Source organism: Manacus candei, unplaced genomic scaffold (genome assembly GCF_025592945.1).
Source record: "Manacus candei isolate 608988 ecotype Guabito, Panama unplaced genomic scaffold, ASM2559294v1 h1tg000016l, whole genome shotgun sequence".
Classification (NCBI taxonomy): Eukaryota; Metazoa; Chordata; class Aves; order Passeriformes; family Pipridae; genus Manacus; species Manacus candei.
Window position 1 is genome coordinate 177,637 of NW_026138064.1, and position 19,919 is coordinate 197,555.

The 19,919-nt window shown below is 36.9% G+C and overlaps 1 long non-coding RNA gene across 1 annotated transcript; it reads left to right on the forward strand.

Moving 5' to 3' along the window:
- Positions 1-589: 589 nt before the first annotated feature.
- LOC127468979 (uncharacterized) lies at positions 590-17,149 on the forward strand. Its single transcript, XR_007903762.1, has 3 exons — positions 590-696; positions 11,481-11,605; positions 16,719-17,149. It is a non-coding gene; the product is annotated as an uncharacterized LOC127468979 (long non-coding RNA).
- Positions 17,150-19,919: the final 2,770 nt, after the last annotated feature.

Genomic DNA, 19,919 nt, shown 5'->3' on the forward strand with positions numbered 1-19,919 from the left:
CATTGAGGACGGGCTCTCAACCTTACAGCCTGTGGTCAGGTGAAATAAAACCAGGGCAAAGCCTTTAATTTCTCAGATGTGATACCTCTGTGTGCAAAGGTGCACATGTGGTCGGGAATGGTGAGCCTCAAGTTGAGTATATAGACAGGCTTGATTTTTATAACTGTGATTTGACTGGCTGCCAGCTGACCTTCTTGGTTCTGGATCACACCCAAAGAGCCAGGTACAAGAATTCTCTTTTGTCTATGGTGTTTTGTCTTAATTTTTGAAATCTATGGATAAAAGATACCGTTAACACTGACCACAAAATATAGATGTCCTTTTGTCACAGTCATTCTGTGGTGGCTATGAGAGGTTTGTTATAGAATATTTGCTATGAGATCTCCATTATGTGATATTTAACCAAGGAGATGGCACTGGCTTAACACCAAATAGCAACATGTCTGTCATTTCAGATGCTACTGGTTTTGAGACCAATGTTCAATTATAATAAGTTGTTATATTTAAACTTACTTATATTATAATTTTAAACTGAAGAGCTTATTATTTTTCATATCACTGACAGGTTTTTCTCTGTTTTTTCAGTGGTCATGGCTCCCCTTCCACCACATAGAGTCACCTTCATAACGTCACTGAGATACGAACTAGTCAAGCTGACTGAAGTCTACTGATAGCATGAAACACTGGGCTTTAATGGTATGAAATACCCCAAGAATGTAAACAAACTCCTAATACAATGCTGTAAGTCCAATTTAATTATCTCAGTGCTGAAAATACTTCCATTTTGGTCAAAGAATTGAAAAAAATTGCTCAGCTGACTGTTAAATCTCGTTTTAGATCAACAACTTGAGAGAATTAGAACCACAAGTGAAGCATAAAGAACAAATATTCTTTCCTTCTGCTTACTACAGTTACCTGCAAGTATAGGCCTACATCTCTGCAAATTGACCCATCTCTATTTTAGAGTTGGCAAACATAATGTCTCAAAGTTAAATAGGGAAGAAAGAAAAAAGAAGTGAGAAAATGTATGTTTAAGATGTCTGTGTTTTAATGCCTTTGACCTGGAAAACCCAAAACTTAAAAAAAACCCAAGAAGATTTAAAGTAAAAATGTGCCTTTTTTTTTTTTTTACCTGAAAAAATACTCAGTGAAGTCTGAATTTATACTTTTCATCACTGAGTAATATAAAGTCAAAGAAAAATGGATATGTACCTGTTCTTTTCTGGTTTTCTTCCTTTTTCCACCCCCCAAAATTGTATACCAGAAACAAGGATATAAAATTTCTCTTTCTGTTTTCTGTAAAAAGCAGTGGAAGGGTCACACATGAGCCTTAGAACGATACCAAATTTCTGAAATAACAGACACCTTTTATTGAAGTTTCCTTTATGTTAGCACCAGAGAAGTGAAACAGTTAAATAATTTTGCCTTCTCTTGAAGCAATATATAACCTCTTCATTATTATACATAGCTTTCATGCATATTATTTGAAGATATAGTGATTTATCCATCTAGTTACATATATAGTCTTGAGGTATAAACTTATATATTAGGAGTTTTAGTATATTTATGATGCATAGTCAAATGCATTTAAAAAGTAACTTATGCAATATATTAGACAGTCTTGCTCAACGTATACACAGAAGCTTACGAACTGACCTAGATTTTCTGTTCTGAACTTCAAAAATAAGTGAAAACATAAGACATTGCCAAAATCCCTAATTTCCTCTACATAGGACTTACGTTGTGAAACATTTTAGTTCTATATGAAGTAAAGACTTTTGGGGGGGGCACACTACACAAAATTAAAATGTCTATGCAACAATTACATGCAACAAAGGGAGTAGTATGGGAGAACAATGTAGTTTCTATGTATGGAAACCAAGGGACTGTTAATCAACGTGTATATTTATTGCCTGAGTTGACCACTTCAACAATTCAACTCTTTCTCTCAAATTCCCTGGAAAAGCCCTGTGTGTGTTTTGAAATCTTCTTGTGTAATGATGTCTGATTGCTAGATAACCTACATTTCCATAACACATATTTCCACTACTTTAGAAAATTTTATGGTTTTACAGCAGTTAATTAGTTTAAAAACTTTTTAATGTAGCTTGCATCATACTCTGTATGGTCCTAATCTGAAAAAATCTCTAGAGCACCATTTTACACATAAGTGACATTCCCCAAATCACTAAAGACTTCCAAGTGTATAAGCACTTACATTTGGGCCATATGTAATGCTCAAGGATATCTAGCTTCACAGATGCTTAAAGGTTTAGGTCATGATGAAGCCTCAGGTGGGAGTCATAACTGAGGTATTCCCTTGTTTGCCTTATGAACACAGAGAAAAAAGAAAGTAATATGGATTGCCTAAGTGATAAACTAACTACATGCAATCCTGCCTGTAATTTTGTCATGCTAATGATTTATTGATAACAGATCACTTAGATACTGCAGAAGCATTGAGACCTGTCATCCACAGGCTCTTGATGAGATGCATGGAATTTCCTAAAGCAGAAAGATTGAAGGTAAGAATTTGACATATTGCTTAGAAGCAGAGAGCCCATACCCTGCTTTTGCAGCAGTGCTGCTCTTTGAAACTAGCAAAACTTCATGATATAGTCTAGAACACAACATGGTCCACAAAAGAAAACAAAATTCAGCCTTAGATTGTACATGTTTTTTAGCTGATGGCATATCTAACAAATTTTGGTAATGGATGTGAGAAAAGAGAAATGAGACATTCACATTTAAATGCAAGATATAAATATACTGAGGCAGCAAAAATGCTGCTATTAAACTCCTGGCATGTCATACTTGCTGACGAAGAAAACTCGCTGAGAAATTCTTACTTACAGTGGATTAAGGGTTCTGTGACCTTTCACTGAAGCCCAGGTTAGGCATCTGTGACTTTCATCTCTGAACAGAAATATCTGTGAGGGCATGGAGTGGTACATTTTGCTATATGCTGAAGAAAAAGTGAAAGAGCAGAAGCAGCAGATCCTGAAAGATCTATATAATGGTCTGAAAATCCCATTTACAGGAGTCAGTGTGCAGCTCAAAAGCAGCCTCAGTGAAAGTGGTGGTTGGAGCAGTGCTTGGAAAAGCCTGTGACAAATCATATATGATCTCTGAAGTAACTTGTGCAAACTACATTTGTTTCATTTTGGAAACTGTTAAAAGTAGTCACTGATTAATGTTGTCAGGCTGGGACTTTGATGTGACTTAATTTTGGGTGGAATGAGAAGTTGAAGAGACCTGGGCACATGGTTCAAGGTCTTTCCTTGAGTCATTACAACAGGAACAGGAATAAAAAGTGAGTTGTTTTACATGATGTTTTAGCCTTCCCAGAGCCTCCAGCCCATGCCTTTATTCTGCTATCTCAAACATCAAAAGCTAGGACTCTTTCTGATTAATTACATAAAAAAATCACGGTTCAAAGATCACCCTGCCTAGTCTGAAAAAAAACAGTGAGTAAAAGCAAATCCCTCATTTGGCACACAGAGGTCTTCAAAATCACACATATTCTTTATTCTATCTCTTTATAGACTATTGAACTATTTTATTTTAAGACTTGCTTGGGAATAATTGGATATACAGAGTCATTGTCTGTTCCAAGGTCCTATTTGGATAAATATATCTTGATCAAAAGGACCAACAAATGAAAAATATATCTCTCTTGGTAAAATGATGATTCTTAGAGTCAGAAAACGGATGGTCACATATCAGCCCAATACCTTTTTTAAACTACTTTAAAAATTTGTAAAATCAGGAATAAACAATTCAGTCTCTCAATTAATAAGCATGCGAAGTACTGCAACAAGAGGTCTGAAACCATTAAGATAAGTAAGCTATGCTGTCAAATCCCCACAAGAAAGAATTTATTGGGAGTCTTTTATTCCTTCTGAATAAATCTGGCTGACCAATCTTCCTTAAATATAAATAAACAAATACACAAGGAGGACTTCCACCAATCCTGCTGGACTGGATTATGGCTCAACTCTATCAGCAGCTGTAGCTGGCCACAAACCGCATTTAATTGCACAGGAACATATTTGCCAGTATTTCCTATAAATAAATACATACTTTTACTCAGTCTACACTTTTTGGGAAATTTCTAGAGCTTTCATTTTCAAGGGTTTTTTTGTGTTCAGTGGGGTCAATTAGTTTTGTCAATTTTCTCCTTTCCCCCTCCCAGCCCAGGGCTCACAGTGACTTAGGCAAGTCTTTTACTGCTTTAAAAGAGCTAAATTGTGACAGAAATTTTAAGCTGCCAAACTAATCTCAAGTAACTTTTCAAATTATGTTTGGATTAAAGGTCATACCTTAAAACACATGATAAACAAAAGATGCATAAATGTTCACAAATTTTAGAAACTTGGACTTTGTGTCTCTACGACATACTATTTCTTATTTAACAAGACTTGGCATTCTCCCTAAGCACACAATTTTTTCATAGGCTGGAGAGGAGAACAGAAAGGCGTGAAATTTAATACTTTTCTAATTTCTCATGAGATGCTTCCTATTATGGTTGTAGGGTCAGTTTAAATACCCAGGACAGCACAGCAGAAAGACAAAATGAAGATAAACAGTAGAGATTCAAAAATAGTAATTAAAAAAGCACATGAACTGTTACTGAGACAGAATAAGTCTTGTGAAAGAATGAGGCAACAGCTTGTGATGAAGGCTGGTAGTTCATCTAATAGAGTCCCTTTGCATTAACTAATCAAAACTAATATCATGGCTGTTGCATTGCTACTGGAATTGGCCCAGTTTGGATGGTTAGAAATCTAATTTCCATCAGTAAGATACTCATGACCTGCTTTGCTTCTCTTGCTGTTTCTCTTTTCCTTGTGCTGTGTGAACAGTTTTTCTTCTACTGTACAGCTATGTTTTGGATGGCTCTCCACATAGCAAACACTTTAGTATCAACTCTTATCAGCCTTTTCCTTGATAAGTGAAGGTAGTAAAACTCTTCTACATTATCTTAGTCTCTTGCATGTTCATAATAGTCCTCCCATGCATTTTTACTTGCAATTGATCTTTCTTGAACAGTGGGTAACTAAATTCATAAGGGTATTATATAAAAGCTTCAGTGTATTGTTTAACTAGACTAATTATGATGTGGTCATTAATACTTCTTTCAGCACTCTTAAGTTGGGGTTATCATAGGGAGTTTTCTTCACAGCTGCTTCATCTCAAGACCCATCCTGTGACCAACTAGCTCAGCCCTGGTGATGAATAAGTAGCTGCCTTAATGTATTTGTCTCTCAGCACATGACAGTGCATTCCTATTCTTGCCATTCTTACCACTGACTTTATTCTGGTTCTCATAGCAGAGCTTTAAGAGGGACAGTGAAAGCTAGTTGATTTAGGAAAAGAGGAAGAGAAGATAGGGACCAAGACACCTGAAACCTACTGTCTTTTTTTGCTTTATTTTCTTTTTTTCCATTTTTTCCTTTCTTCCTTTCTTTCATTTCTTCCTTTTCTTTCTCTTTCTTTCTTTCTTTTTCCCTGTATCCTACCAAGTCATATTTAACGCATTTTGCAAAATTACTACCCCAGTTTACCTTCTGAATATGGTTCAGTGCTTTTACAGCTGGCATTATCCATTCTTCCTCTTTCCTCTAACTTTATACTGTTGTGAGGTCAAAAAATTCCTGCAAACATTTGAGTTAAGCTGGTGCAAGTCTGGCAGTTGTCACCAAACATGGGATCTCAGTTGCATGCCTTCAGATTGTGCAGACCTGGCAAAGAGATTCTGCAAATTCTAGTTAAGAGACAGAAAAAATCACACACTAAGAAAGCATTAACACTTCATCCTCTTGAAAGTCTTATAGAGAATGCTTTAGTTTTGGTTCCTCTACATCAACAAAGCACTACTAATTGACAAATTGCAGTCTAGAGACTTAGTTGTCTTTAGAATAGAAATTTTATACTTGTAATCTCATAATTAAAATAGTTCACTAACTTTTCTAAATCTAAATATGTGCAAGTTGTAATAAAATTTTTAAAGAGAGAACTCAGGAACAGTTTATTAGTACACAATGAATACCTACAGCAAAAAAGAATGAATAATCCAAAGAAGATATTTATTAATAAAATACTGGTATTTATATGAAAATACAAGCCAAACTAAATTCTAAAATAAAAAGTCTATTCTGAATCCCCTTTCCCTTTAGGCTACAGTCATGGTATGTGATGGGTTACAGTTTGGAGAAAGCAAAGTTGACAGTTTTTAGGGACATACCCAGTTTCTTGCTCCTTGCATGTGCAGTGCTTGGCATGTGAGGACTCTGATGTTGCAATGCTCTTCTGGAAATAGTGGAGGATGACACCCAGTTCAACTGGCTGTATTACTCGTGTATGCTATGTGTGCACTAAGGTGAAATGACAGAAAACCAAGTGGATAGGAATAAGGAAAGTTCATAATTTGCACTTTTTATGTTAGAGGTTTCCATGCTGAAGGTATATGGGCACAAACAAACTTGACATTTTAAGTAAGCATTTTTCTGGCTTTTTAGCCCAGAACAATAGACCATAGCCTTAACCTTTGATATCTGATACATAAATAATTTGGGAGTTCTTTCCTTCTAAAAGATGCACTAATTTAAATTTCTTCCACAAGCCCATCATTCATGTTTCCCCATCAAAGCGTCTGGTCTTAGAGCTGCTATCTTGTTATATTGCTCAATGAAAAAAATTAAAACTTTTTATAATAAATATCAAGTAGGTAGCAAAATTGTCTTTGACTTTTCTTAAAGAGTCATAATATTGACTTCAGAAATTAAATAGAGCCATTAATGCACACCCTGGAATAGATTTTCAATACTTGAACAGAATCATCATATAGAGAAATGTTTTATGACACCCAGGATATTTCCTAGTGAAAAGAAGAAAGAATAATATATAGAGGAAAAAAAGGAAGCAATTATGTATGGAGAGTTAAATAAATTGTTGGGGTTTTATTTTGTCTAAGTAATCCACAGTACTGTGGTTTGTTTCATTCTTTCCTTCAAACTTTTTTATCTGAAGATATGTATCTGAATTAAAACAAAATTATGAACTCATTTCTACTAAACCCACAATCAGCATCCAGCCTAAACTCCTCCCTTTCTTCTCTGCTAACTCCTCCCTCTCCTCTCTCCTTCCCTATGAAGGTTATTGTAAGATTTCCACATGCAGTCATAGCTAGGAAGCAAGAATTTTATGTAAGCTTGTGACAAATTGAAATAAAATGTGCAACGTAGCTGCCTCATGTTGCAACAGTTGAAACAGTGTTAGCTGAGGTAGGAAATTTTACAGAGCCTCTCTATAATATATATACCTTTATTTCTGCTATTTCTATGTCCCATTGAGACTACACTGTTTATTGTGCTTCTGTATACATTGATTCTACCTGAGCACGTAGGTGTCAAGGGAATGAAAACACTTGCTGCAAGGCCAAAGTCTGTTCCTTGATAATACATTTCACAGTTGCTCAAGTGCAATTTTGTTGAATTAATTATGGTAAATGAGACCATAGCACTAACGCTTTTTTTCCCTCAACCTGCTGTATTTTAATGTCATTGCATGGCTGCACATCCAAGTCTACCATTCAGGCATTCAGACATTAGCATTGTTTCCATGTGGGAGGTAACACTGAGGCAGAGGCCTCCTCTTGCTTTTACATGTGTTACAGATGAAGAATGTGTCAAAGCTTCTCAGTCTCCATTGTCTCTGATCTGTATTTGAGAGACAGCACAACACACAAGAGAGTATACAACTTCTCCAAGGACTTTTCCATCCTCCTTGATAGAGTAACTAACACCTCTTCAGAAAAAAGCCAAAAGAAAATGAAGAAAAATCCCCAATTCTGCCTGGCAAAGGCTATGATGGCTAACAGGTGGCAATTAAACACTAGTAGAGTGTGTCCACTTCCCATCTTCCTTAAGACTCACTAAGCAGAGTTTCAAATAGCAATACTCAATCTGTGAACTGACATATCTTGAAATTATACTGATTGGTACTTCCACCTATATCTGAAAACATTAACTCAAAGAATTTTCAGCCTCTGCATCATATAATCAACACCTTGTTCAACGAATTTAAAAGAAATCTTCAATAGATTTTTCTATTTAAGTTATTTATTAATTTAATTCCTGTTAAAAAGTGACTCAGATCTATTCCAGTTGCACTCAATGTCTTCTCTACTTATGATAAATCCCATCTGTATAAACACACCTGTGTGAGAGAAACAGCACACAGAGGTCTACAGATGTTAGATAAAGTGTAAAAGAAAATATTTCAGGTGGGTTTTATCTTGATGGTCTTAACAGCTATATTGCTCTCTCAAGATAGATGCTTTGTTGCCATTGTTTCTGTAAGAGAGGCCTGTTTCTAGTCAGCTTTTGTTATACATACATACCCTCACATTATTTATTTGACCTTTTGGTAAATTCTTGACACTGTGCAGGATCAAGCTGTGGTGGTTTTTTTTGGTTTTGTGGTTTGTTTTTTTTTTTTTTTTTTTTTTTTCCCCAGAAACAAGGCTCTTTCTTTTTTTTTGGGAAAAAAAAAAAAAAAGATGTATCTGATCTTACTTCCTATCTCAGAGCAGGGAGAAGAAGAAAGTCTCAAATTCCCAGTCTTTGCAGTAAATAAGATCCAGAAATGTAAAACACCTGATCGGCATAGAATAATATTTGGTAAAGACTCTTGTTCACCATAACCTAAATACATCCTGATAAGATTGAGGAGCATGGCTCTCGGATAAGCCAGGCATGCAAATATATGAGATACAGATGCTTGTTATGGCTACAAACCAGGGAAGGGAGTTACAGCGATGAATATTCATACCGTTATGTCATCTGAAGATGGCCACCCTGCCCTCCTGCTGCAGGGAGTTCTGGAGGGGTAGAGTTTGCCATGGGTTAAAGTTGTTCTGGGGTCTCAGCTGCCACCAGAAACAGTCTCTGCCTGGCTGAGACAGCAAAAAAAGCTGCACTGCCCTAGTCACCATGCTGACACAGTTGCCCACTGCTGGAGTGCTGCTTCAGGCACCACCACTGCTGTTAGTGCCACTGCTGCTGCTGCCTGCCCAGGATTCCTGCACCAGACTGCTGCTGGAGCAGCACCACAGCACAGCTGCCATTTGCCCGCCACTCACCCACCACTCACTCGCCATATGAAACCACTGCCTGTGCTGGAACCGCTGCCAGTGCTGGGATCACTGAATGGAAGAGACTGAAACAAATTGCTACCGCCCACAGCCCAGCCAAGCCAAGTGGGACAACAGGTGGCAGGGAACAAAGAGAGTGGTACCATCACTGCAGTTGAGACTTGAACCTGAGTGGCATGGAGGGGCCATTTTGGTAGTGTGGCTCCTTGTGATCCGCACACTTTTCCTGGGTTTTTGCTTTTGCCCCTTTCTCCCATTGTTTTCTTTTGTTTCGGTGGATGGGAGTAGTTGGCAGGGATGACCTTCTGCCATTCTTTTTCCCCTTTGTTCCTGTGGGACCATGTGATGTGGTGAACTCCCTTTTTTGTGGGTAAGCCATTTCCCTTTTACCTTTGTAGTGATGCTATTTTCTTTTATCTTGTTAGTAAACCATTATTTTTTCACCTATAACTTTCTTGCATTTTTTGTCTCTCTATATTTTGGGGGGGGGGGTGTACTAGGGAATAAAAAGGTGAAGTAGTTCATTTTATTGGCAATATTTGTCTTTAAACCACAACAATGCTGTACTGGGCAGTTGTCTGTGGAGACAAATAGGTGAATTTAACACTCAGGGTATGAGACTTGGGAAGGACCTAGTTTAATAAAAGAGGTTTCTGATGTAGAAGATAATTTGAATTTTTTGTCAAAAAACACTTTGCATTTTATCTCTATACTCACATTGCTTTGTTACTTCCTTTCAGGATCACTTTTGGATAGCCTCTATTCAAGATTTTATCCAATAATTTCCAAGATAGCAGAGGTTTCTCTTTCTAGTAAAGTTCAAGCAGTGTTTGCTGCATCTTTCTGCTAGTGAACAGCATAGTAAACACCTTAAAAATCTCACAGCTATGGAAAGACTCCAGTTCTCCCATGGCCATTGTAGGTCCTTGAGAACCTTAATTTGTATTATGAATGGTATATAATACATTGAATATAATTATTGCATCATGGCAACTTCTATTGAAACAGTTCACTGGCACTGGTAAGGCAAAAAAATTGTTTTTAAGAAGCTCTGTTCCTGCTTAAGGCTAGGCAGATGCTCATAGGAAATAACAAACTTTTTTAAAGGACAGAAGAAGAAGTCAGCAAAAGTCAGGAAACCAAGGTAATACTTTTCCTGTTTCCTAGTGTAATTCTTAGACAGAACTGCATATTTAACGTAGCAACAACCAAAAAAAATTAGTCTAAAATCTATTTTTTAGAAATAAATTTTCATATTTGGCATTTATGAACTATGAGGAGAGGTTGAGGGAGCTGGGGCTGTTCAGCCTGGAGAAGAGGAGGCTCAGGGGAGACCTCATCACTCTCTACAACTCCCTGAAAGGAGGTTGTAGCCAGGTGGGGGTTGGTCTCTTTTCCCAGGCAACCATCAGCAAGGCAAGAGGGCATGGTCTTAAGTTGTGCCAGGGGAGGTTTAGGTTAGATATTAGAAAGAATTTCTTTACAGAGAGGGTAATCAGACATTGGAATGGGCTTCCCAAGGAGCTGGTGGATTCTCTGTCCCTGGAGATTTTTAAAAAGAGACTGGATGGGGCAGTTAGTGCCATGGTCTAGTAACTACAGTGGTAGTGGATCAAGGGTTGGACTTGATGATCTCGGTCATCAAGGTCCCTTCCAACCCAGCTGATTCTATGATTCTATTTTGCATCTAGGATTAAGACCTGGAACTAGATTTATTGTGGAAAATTTGTTTTGAGCGAACTCATATAATTTGGGGATTTGAGTTTTCATAAATTTTTATTAACTTATTGATCTCAGACTTCAAGTAAAAATGAATAATTCACTTGTATTCAGCCTTTCTCTGAGGAGTTTCATATCCAGAAATGCAAGATGATCCAGTGAATATTGATGAAAATTAACTATAAGATTGAACTTTCAACACATCTATCGAACTGTGTAATTAGAAGTTTTGGACAAATTGAGTTCATTTTTGCAATTAACTATGCAAATCTTCTCTACAAACTTTCCTGTAATGTGCTACGTGCCAAAAGAAAAGAAAAGGTCATTCTGAGCAAGAACAGGCTAAGGTGTTAAAACACATCAGACAGATGATATTTCTTGAAAAAGCTGAGAAATGGAGGTTTATTACTCATCTCCAGTTCCCATGCTTACTGTCAATGTGCAATTACATGAAAAAGCTAATATTACAAAGCTTAACCTTACTTAGTTTTCTGCTGTGACCTTCTTGTATCTCTTTTTCCTATCTATCTGTCTTATAAATACTGAAGTGTATGGGTGGACATAGATGTTAAGTGAATGTTAACCATTAACTCTCTTATTTTAGAAAATTATTCTGAATTCCTGTTACCACATAAAGAATCATCAAACCAGGACAAAGCCAGATTTCCTTCCCCACATTTTCATATGGGGAAAATATAGGAAAAGAGTGGGAAGAGAAACTTCCTGAAGGTAATGTGGGAGACCATGATTTGAGTGCTTTTGTGATTATGAAAATGGCTCTTCATCTCAGTAAAAACAGTTGCTTTTTTAGAGTTGTTGAACACCTAGATTTTTCACTAACCTTAGTAGGAGCTGAAAGAATCCAGGCCCTTTCAAAGTCAATACCATAAGAGTACAATACCCTCTAGAGGAATGGAAAGCAACATGCATACATGTTATACATGTTATACACTATTATTGAGTATTTCATGTCTGGCATTAGCTTTGTTCTGAATATATATTATTTTTATTCATTTCTGAACTCAATAGTAACTAATAGTGATTGAAATATATTATATGACCCTAAATACCTTCCTCCCACCCCCACCCTTTTCTTTTTAATTTGCTAAAAGTGGCAGAGATTCTTTTGCGCTGGAAATACCAGATGGTGATTTTCTAAACTACCCATGATTGCTTCTTTTTTTCCTCACAGCATTTAATTAATTCCTTTTTGATGGGCTTAACTGTCTTGTTACCACTCATTCTCTATATGATCAGCTTGGACTTCTAAGATTGGGATCCTGCTCTCCTGTGAAAAAAATAACCTACAGTTTCAAAATTGTAGCTCTTTTACCTCCAAACTCCATTATCTTTCCCACTGATATTTTTCTTAACCTCAAGAGTGATTTCTCTTGAGATATGTGAAACTGCACAATCACAGCCAACATAAAGCCAGAGGCATACTCCCTTCTAAGAAAATACTATCTCATTTTTTTCAGTCTTCTCCATCTTTCCATATCGCCCATTTTTCCTGCCATGTAATTATTGTGCTTTACCTGTTCTGCAGAGCATTTAAATATCTTGTACACAGCTGGGTCTGAATTCTTCTTGTCCAGCAAGTTCAAGAGATAAGATTTTCGCACAGACCTGTGCTTCTGCACAGATACTAACAGGAATTTCATTGAGGCTGTAAGTCCTCGGTGCTTGACAAAGGTTGGGTCTGTGGCAGCAGTAGAATTATCTGGCTAAGGATTAACTCTTCAAAAATGATTTTAAATTTACAAACCTATAAAACACCTGTGAAAACACACATGGAATTCAAGCCTGGCACTCTGGAGATGCAGCTCTTCTGCACAACTTCTATATTTCCCTCCACGAGCTTATTAACTCCTCAGACAGAGCCTACCGTGGTCTCTGAATTCACACCTGTTGTTTAGTGCACCTAGATAAAATATGGTCTAATGTTCTCTGATTAAGGAAAAATTTTACTAGCTATATCCTTGCAATGTTTACCAATACCCTTGACACTAAAGGGAAAAAAAGGATTATGTGAATCCACATTTGATGGGACTAGGCCAGATCATTTAAAAAGCAGAAAAGAGAAAGTCAAATGATCTGGTAAGGTAGAACACTAACATTAATATTATTTATATGGGGTTGAATATATTCTAGATGAAGAATGTTATGCTACTATGAAAGTAGTCATTCACTTCTATTTTTCAAAAAAGAGAGAAAGGAAGGAGTTTCTGAAAGACCAGTGCACAGATTCAGAACTAGTTTATTTTTCATAAGGAAACATCACATTTTCTACCTTTATGTTATTTGTCAAATTCCTTTTAACTTAATTGCTAAATGTTGAGGAGGATCAGGAGAACATTTATTTAATCTGTGACTATGAGTACCACTGACACTGTAATATAGGTGTTTGCCTTTTATTCATTACAATAAGCATCAGCAAAGGAAGTATTGTATGAAATGTTTTGGAAAGAAAACAGGGTGTCAGGGTGATAGGTTACACACAAACCAATGATTGTTTGCTTGGAATGGTCTGTCTAATTTCTGATTATGGTAATGTTGTATATTTGATTACAGCACAACTCGAGCTATTCTTAAGGTTTCTTTACAGTTCCAAGTAATGGAGACACCAGTATTTTCCTCAAAAGTGCAAAACTGTGCCTGTAATATAGTAGTGCATGAAAATACTGGTTTTGATTTTAACTCCTACATCCCAAGTTCCAAAAAATGGCATTAATGAAAGAACTATTTCAGTTTGTAGAGTTTCTTATATTTCAGTAGAATTGAATGTGCAAGAAAAACATCATTCAGCTCTCCTTTTGCTTGAGAGCAAATTAATGATTTTCAGGAATGCATCCTGAAATCTCAAGACAGTACCAAAAACCTGATAAGTTTTGGGCAAACATTTGTTGTTGAAGCCTGCCCAGCTTCAGCAAGAGTAAATGGCTGACAGTAATAACGTACTGAAGATGTCTTTCCAGACCAGTTGAGATACAATTAAGGTCAGTCTCATTTTCCTTCCTCCTCTTCTCAAGAGAAAGGAAAGAAAGGACAACAACCTGATTCATGAGTCTGTCCTGCCACTGCTGCCACCACAGCATAGCAATTGTGTTGGAAAAAGTTCAGCTCATATTTAACTGCAGTTATGACAACAAAATTAAACTGGTACTTCTAGCATAGGTTTCCCTCTTCACCCCAGTGGCTCAGTTGATACACCTCTGATGGAATAGGAGTGTCACTGGCTGCCCACTTGTGGCCTGATACGAGGTTTTTCTCATCTCTTTTTCTGTCTCTAGAAGTGTTTCTGGATTTCAGGATTATGATAGGCTAAATGGATCGGATGCCTTTATAGCAGATAGCTGGCATTTAATCTCAGGCATGTTGGTACATACCAGAGGCTGCTAAAAATCTTCATCACCTCTCCCACTCCAGTGTGACAGAGCAAAGCTGGTCAAGACAGTGAATTCTATCTGGAGTTTTAATGTGGCAGGTGTGGAAAAAGCAGGTGTTTCTGATGGTCTGACCTTCTTCTATGAAAGCGGAAGGGCCATGGTGACCACTGGGAAATGCATGGAAACAAAATTTCTACTTAGTTCAATCTGTTTCATGTGTGTTTTCTGTAAAGTTTAACTTCAAAATGTAGTCTTGCTGTGGTGCCTGTGTTGCAGATGTCTGCATGTGCATCCATGTTAATTTAAAATAGAAGTCATGGTTTCCTAATAAAGATTTGAATAACATTAAACCAGAAGATAAATATTGGTTCGTATTTTATCATATAATATTTTTCCATATGCTAGAAATTTGAAGTTTTCATCTCAAATCTATATAGGAGTTAAATTCGACCCCTAAGTTTCAGCTTAGTGCAAAGAGCAAGTAAATGCTGGAAATCAGGATTTGTAATGGCTAACCCAAACCATCCTTAACTACCTACACCTCTATAATGTCCTATACTGGCTATGCAACTGTAGAAACAGACTTAAAGAAGTAATCTGTCCTTTTAGCTAATAATATCAAAATGAGACCTTTTTCTTCACTTTGCCTGGACCTCTAACCTTTAAAGGTGAGTTAGACAGCTGCAGAAAACCTGATCTCATTTTCTGCCCCTGGCAAGATTTTTTCAAGTTCATCTTCTTTTTTTTTCCCTTCTCTCAAAATCTGATGAAAAAATGAAATGTCATGAAAACAGGCTCTGAGGCTAAAAAACCCTCTGTCTGTCTCTGTGACAGATGTCAGTTTGAAAGGTTTCAGGTCACCTGTCAGAACTATGTCAGTATGATCCATACAAACATCTACTCAACCTCTAACACTAACATTGAGTTCTGCTTTTTAAAATACCCCTTGAAAAAGAATCAAATGATTTCAAGTCACTGCCTTTTCCCCTTTCTTTTAACTCTGATTAATGAGCCAAACTCTTAGAAAAAAAAAAAGGTGGGGGGAAAGGAAAAAAGAGCCTTTAAGAAAGGACAGTTTGACCTTTTTGTGCCCCTGGCTGTGAACCAATCAGGCTTCTCGTAATCCAAACACAAATGCCTGGAGCTAAACAAATACTATACTTGTGAACAAGAATTCAGTTTGCTGTCAAAATACAATGATGAGCAGCAAAGTGCTGCTCTTAATAAAAATACCCTGAATTAAATGAAAATGTTTTTAATTAATAAAGGGAGTATCATGAGTAATGTCAGACATTACTAATCATTTGGAAACAAACACATTGAGATATTTATGCATATATGTTACTTATGTACATTTAAACCGCAGTACCTTATCTCTACATGAGACATAATCCCATAATATTTTATGCCACCAGAAACACTGCTCATATAATGCTGCAATTCAGTATTTTGTAATGATTAATTAAGAGGCTTGAATGTTATTTTGTTCCTAGCTTAGTGTCATAATGTTTGCATTATTTCTCACATGCGTGATCTGCCCTTTTAAAGACTAAGCCTCTGTTTTGTTAAAAAATTTAATTGCAGTATTAAAGGGAAGATCCCAGCTGCATGACAGTTTTCATCAGCATGTTAATAGTCTACCAAATAGATATGATTAGAGCTTTCTTCCAATTTCTATTTCATATGTCTCACATACTTCTTATCAAGTATTTTCTTGATGTCAGTGGGCATAATTTTGCATGTTTCTTAAAAATCTGTAATGTCAGGTTTAAGGTCCAATATCACAGTTGCAAAAAAAGATCTGGACATCACATTGATACATCACAGATGCACCAGATACAAATTTAAATGTAGTCACAAAATAATTCAGTACTATTGTGTTGTGTTTTTTTTTTTTTTCAGAGCTAAATATGTCATTTAATTCAGGTATGAAACTGGTGAGAAAACATAGGTGGTGTTTTTATGGTATCTTTCTGCAGAACACTCTCATCGGGTGTAGAATTTTATTTTTTAACATTTTTCCAGTAAATATTTATGTGCCATTGCTCACTAAATGTCCATAATCTTTCCTTTTTCTCATATGTGCCTACAGCAAATGTGGAAACAAATTACAACATATTTGAGTTCCTCTTTTTTTTTTTTTAATAATTAATGATGGCACTGTGCCACTCACCAGGGTATAATTTCATTAAGATTAAAACTGAGTCATATGACAAGAAAACAGGCAGTTTGGTATCAAAGCTCTTACAAAACAAGTATCAGCTTCATTTTGGGCAGTCCTAAAGAGACTTGAGAACAGTTGGAGACAAAACCATCCACAGAAAACTATTGTATTTTTTAGATGAAGATAACCACAAGCATCCTGAAATACTTAACTGTGGCTAATCTCTTAGTGAGTTGTGTTTACACTGGTTTTCTCACTTTAATGTCAAATTCTTCCTTTTTTATTTTTCCAGTTGAACATTATTGTTTAATACGATCACAGAGTGGAAATGAAGAAATTTACATGTCATATTAAACTGCAAGGTGAACAGTATGATTATTTCAAAGCTCTGATGGGAATGGACAGTTTCACTGAAAACCTGCCAGCTGCGCAATTTTTCTGGTCACAGTGGACGTGATGAAGACTGGACCATGACAGAACACCTTCTTAAATACTTACTGATGTAACTCCAAGTCCACCTTGCAAATGAGGGTTAACCACTTCAAAAAGCAATATCCCTTGTGTCTGCAGAATTGTAATCAGTAATCAGAGAGATTTCCTTTCCGGTATTCTCATAACTTCAAGGTTTGCAAATAAATCTGCAAGATATAATTTCTTTCGTGTGCCAAAAGGCTTATTAATACTATGAGTTAAATGCTAAGAATGTTGAAAAATATGATAAATGATTTAACGTAACTTTGTTGCCCCCAGTTATTTTCAGCACTTAGTCTGTGACACACTGTTCCTCAAAATAAAGCAGTGAACTGAAAAATATACACAGTCCTTATCACACAGTAAGCCCTTTTAGAACCTAATAAATTAATTACATCTCTAAAGAAAGTCTTTCACTTGCTTCCCTCCTTTAGCATTGACAACTACATCTGGCCAGTCAGCCAGATACTCAAAGGGCATTACTGCATATAAGAATCGGAAATGTTGAATCAGTTATTGGCATCACACTAGAATAACATGTTAATATTGCCACAAACAGTGGCCTTGTAAGAATAACACTTTCATGTTTCAAGAGTATTTAACAAGGGTATGAGGAAACAAACCAAACCAAACCAACAAAAACCCAAAACAAACCAAAACCCCACAAAACAACAAAAATAACAACAATAAACAGAAGGGAGAGTGAAAACAGCAATGATTGTGAAGATAGATGTTCCAGCTGAAACTAATAATTCTGAACAGCACTAAAATTAATTACTCTGTAGTTGTAAGCAGGCAGTGGATTTATGTTAAATGACAGAGTGTTTGCAAATTTTCCTGACCACTCAATTAGAAAATGTACCAAGTACAGGCATCAGCTGAGCATGCATTATTTAAGCAGTTGGTGTCTGGTAACAATCTGGAAGCGGCAATCGTTGTGGTTGCCTGTAGGAAAATTCACACTTTCTGGGAGAAATTCTTTCACCTTTGTGTGCCCACAGCACAGATCTCTCCTCATGGCAGCTGTAGGATACACTGGAACTTTGTGACCTGGAAAATGTGGGACAACTGACACAAGGTGACCCCCTGAATGCTGGGGTAGGCCCAATTAATTTAAAATTTTGCTTGGCCTTGTCTCTTCCAATTTTCTAAATCCTCTGGAAAAATGATTAATGCGTACACTGCCAAAGCGAAAATATTTTTGACCCTATTAAAGTCGACCAAGGGTAAACCAAGTGTAGGCTGGCATTGTATCAAACTAGCTTTATTAAATTTGATTGGAGGTTTGTATGAGGAAGGGACAGACAAGGACATTATTTTGCACAGCAACTCCCTTTTAAATGAAAATACTGGGAGGAATACAAAGTACTGGTATACATTGGTATGAAGCTGTATTTAACCTAGCAGAATTCTACAAAAAAAGAGATTATTTTTGAGAAGGCTTCGTATTCTTTCACCGTGAAAGCATATTGTCAGTGAAGTTGACTCATTATACAATGAGCATCATTTCCCTTGAAGGGGAAAGAAATTCAAACTTTGCCTTACTTCTTGCCTTTTCAGATATTTATTCCCCAAATTGTTCTTGTCTTGCCAACTCCAGTAGCTGGGGACACATTCAGAGAATGGTTCGAGGAGCTGGGTCTTGAGCAGATGTAGGCCTCTCAGCCATTGAAAGTGCTGTTTTCAACATTTTCCCCACTTTCTACAGCACTCCTTTTTGTTGCTGCTATTGTTGCTGTTGTTAGAGAAGTGTTCCTGTTATACCCTGGCTGGCTTAGCAGGTTTAGGGGAAGGTTCAGTAACAAACTTTTGCTTGCAAACTTTAAAACACTAAAGTAGAAGTACTCGGCAAATTTTAAAACAACATCCGCACAAAGTAAGGCACTTCACAAACTTTATTTTAATAAACTTAAACTTAGCCAACTTCAATTTATTCAGATACAACAAGGCACTTACTAAGGCATGACCGGAATTTTTTAGTCTGACTTACAATATATTTTGAGAAGAAGTTAGGAGAAGAAAGAGAGTAAGAAAGAAAAAAAAAGGATTAGAGTAGAAAGGTGTATAGTCACCGCCTGTGGATCCATCGATGAGACTTGATTGTTGCAATTTCAATGTCCATTGGTCAGAGTAATGGTTACAGTCTTGATCTGCTGGGTGTAGAGGAAGCCCGTGAAATACAAAATTCAGTGGGTTACTATGCACTCAGTCTTGGTGGGAAATGCCCAGGTAGCTCCCCTGGCGCAGGGAGTTTTACACTGATGTAACACTGTGGATCATGGGGCACTTTGGAGGCTTTGAGAAAGGGTCTTGATGACACCTTCTAAGACGTGACAGCTGCCTCTTATGCAGTTGAGCCAATTACGCCCCATTAGAAGTGATGAATACCTTCAGGCCTACGTGTGAATGTCCTAATATCTTCCCTGCCTAAGGCATGATGAAAGCACTATCCCACTTTGCAAGATCTGCTTCTTATTGGCCTCTTCCCTATCTGGCTCAAACCCCTACTTGTAGCCTTGGTAGTGGGTGTGCACCCCCTCTGCACCTGGGTGGTTATTTTGTACATTGTCAGCAAAGCATCCACTGCTTTTATAAATGGCTCATTGTTTTGAGTCATTAACCATTAACATTCCAGTCTCCCACAGCTCCAAAGTTCTGCATAAACTGAAAATCACTGGTTTCTCAACATTTATCCTGGTGCATTAATGATCTTTAAATACAAGACCATATTCTTAGCTTGCAGGAACATTTTAAGGCTGCAAAAGGAATAACGTCCAGATCTGATTCCTCACTGCAATTATTGCAGCTAAAAAAAAAAAAAAGAAAGAACCAGAATTAACATGAGTTTGCAATTTTCTGAATAGAAAAGAGTGATAGCTGCTCTGTTTTTCAACCCCCTAAAAACCGGCCAATTCAGATGTCATCCTGTTCTTAGTGATTCTTCTTGGTCTTTTTATGTATTCTGTTGTCAAGTTTAGCTAATTTCAGGTAAATTTACACAAAGAGGGCAATTGGTCACAGG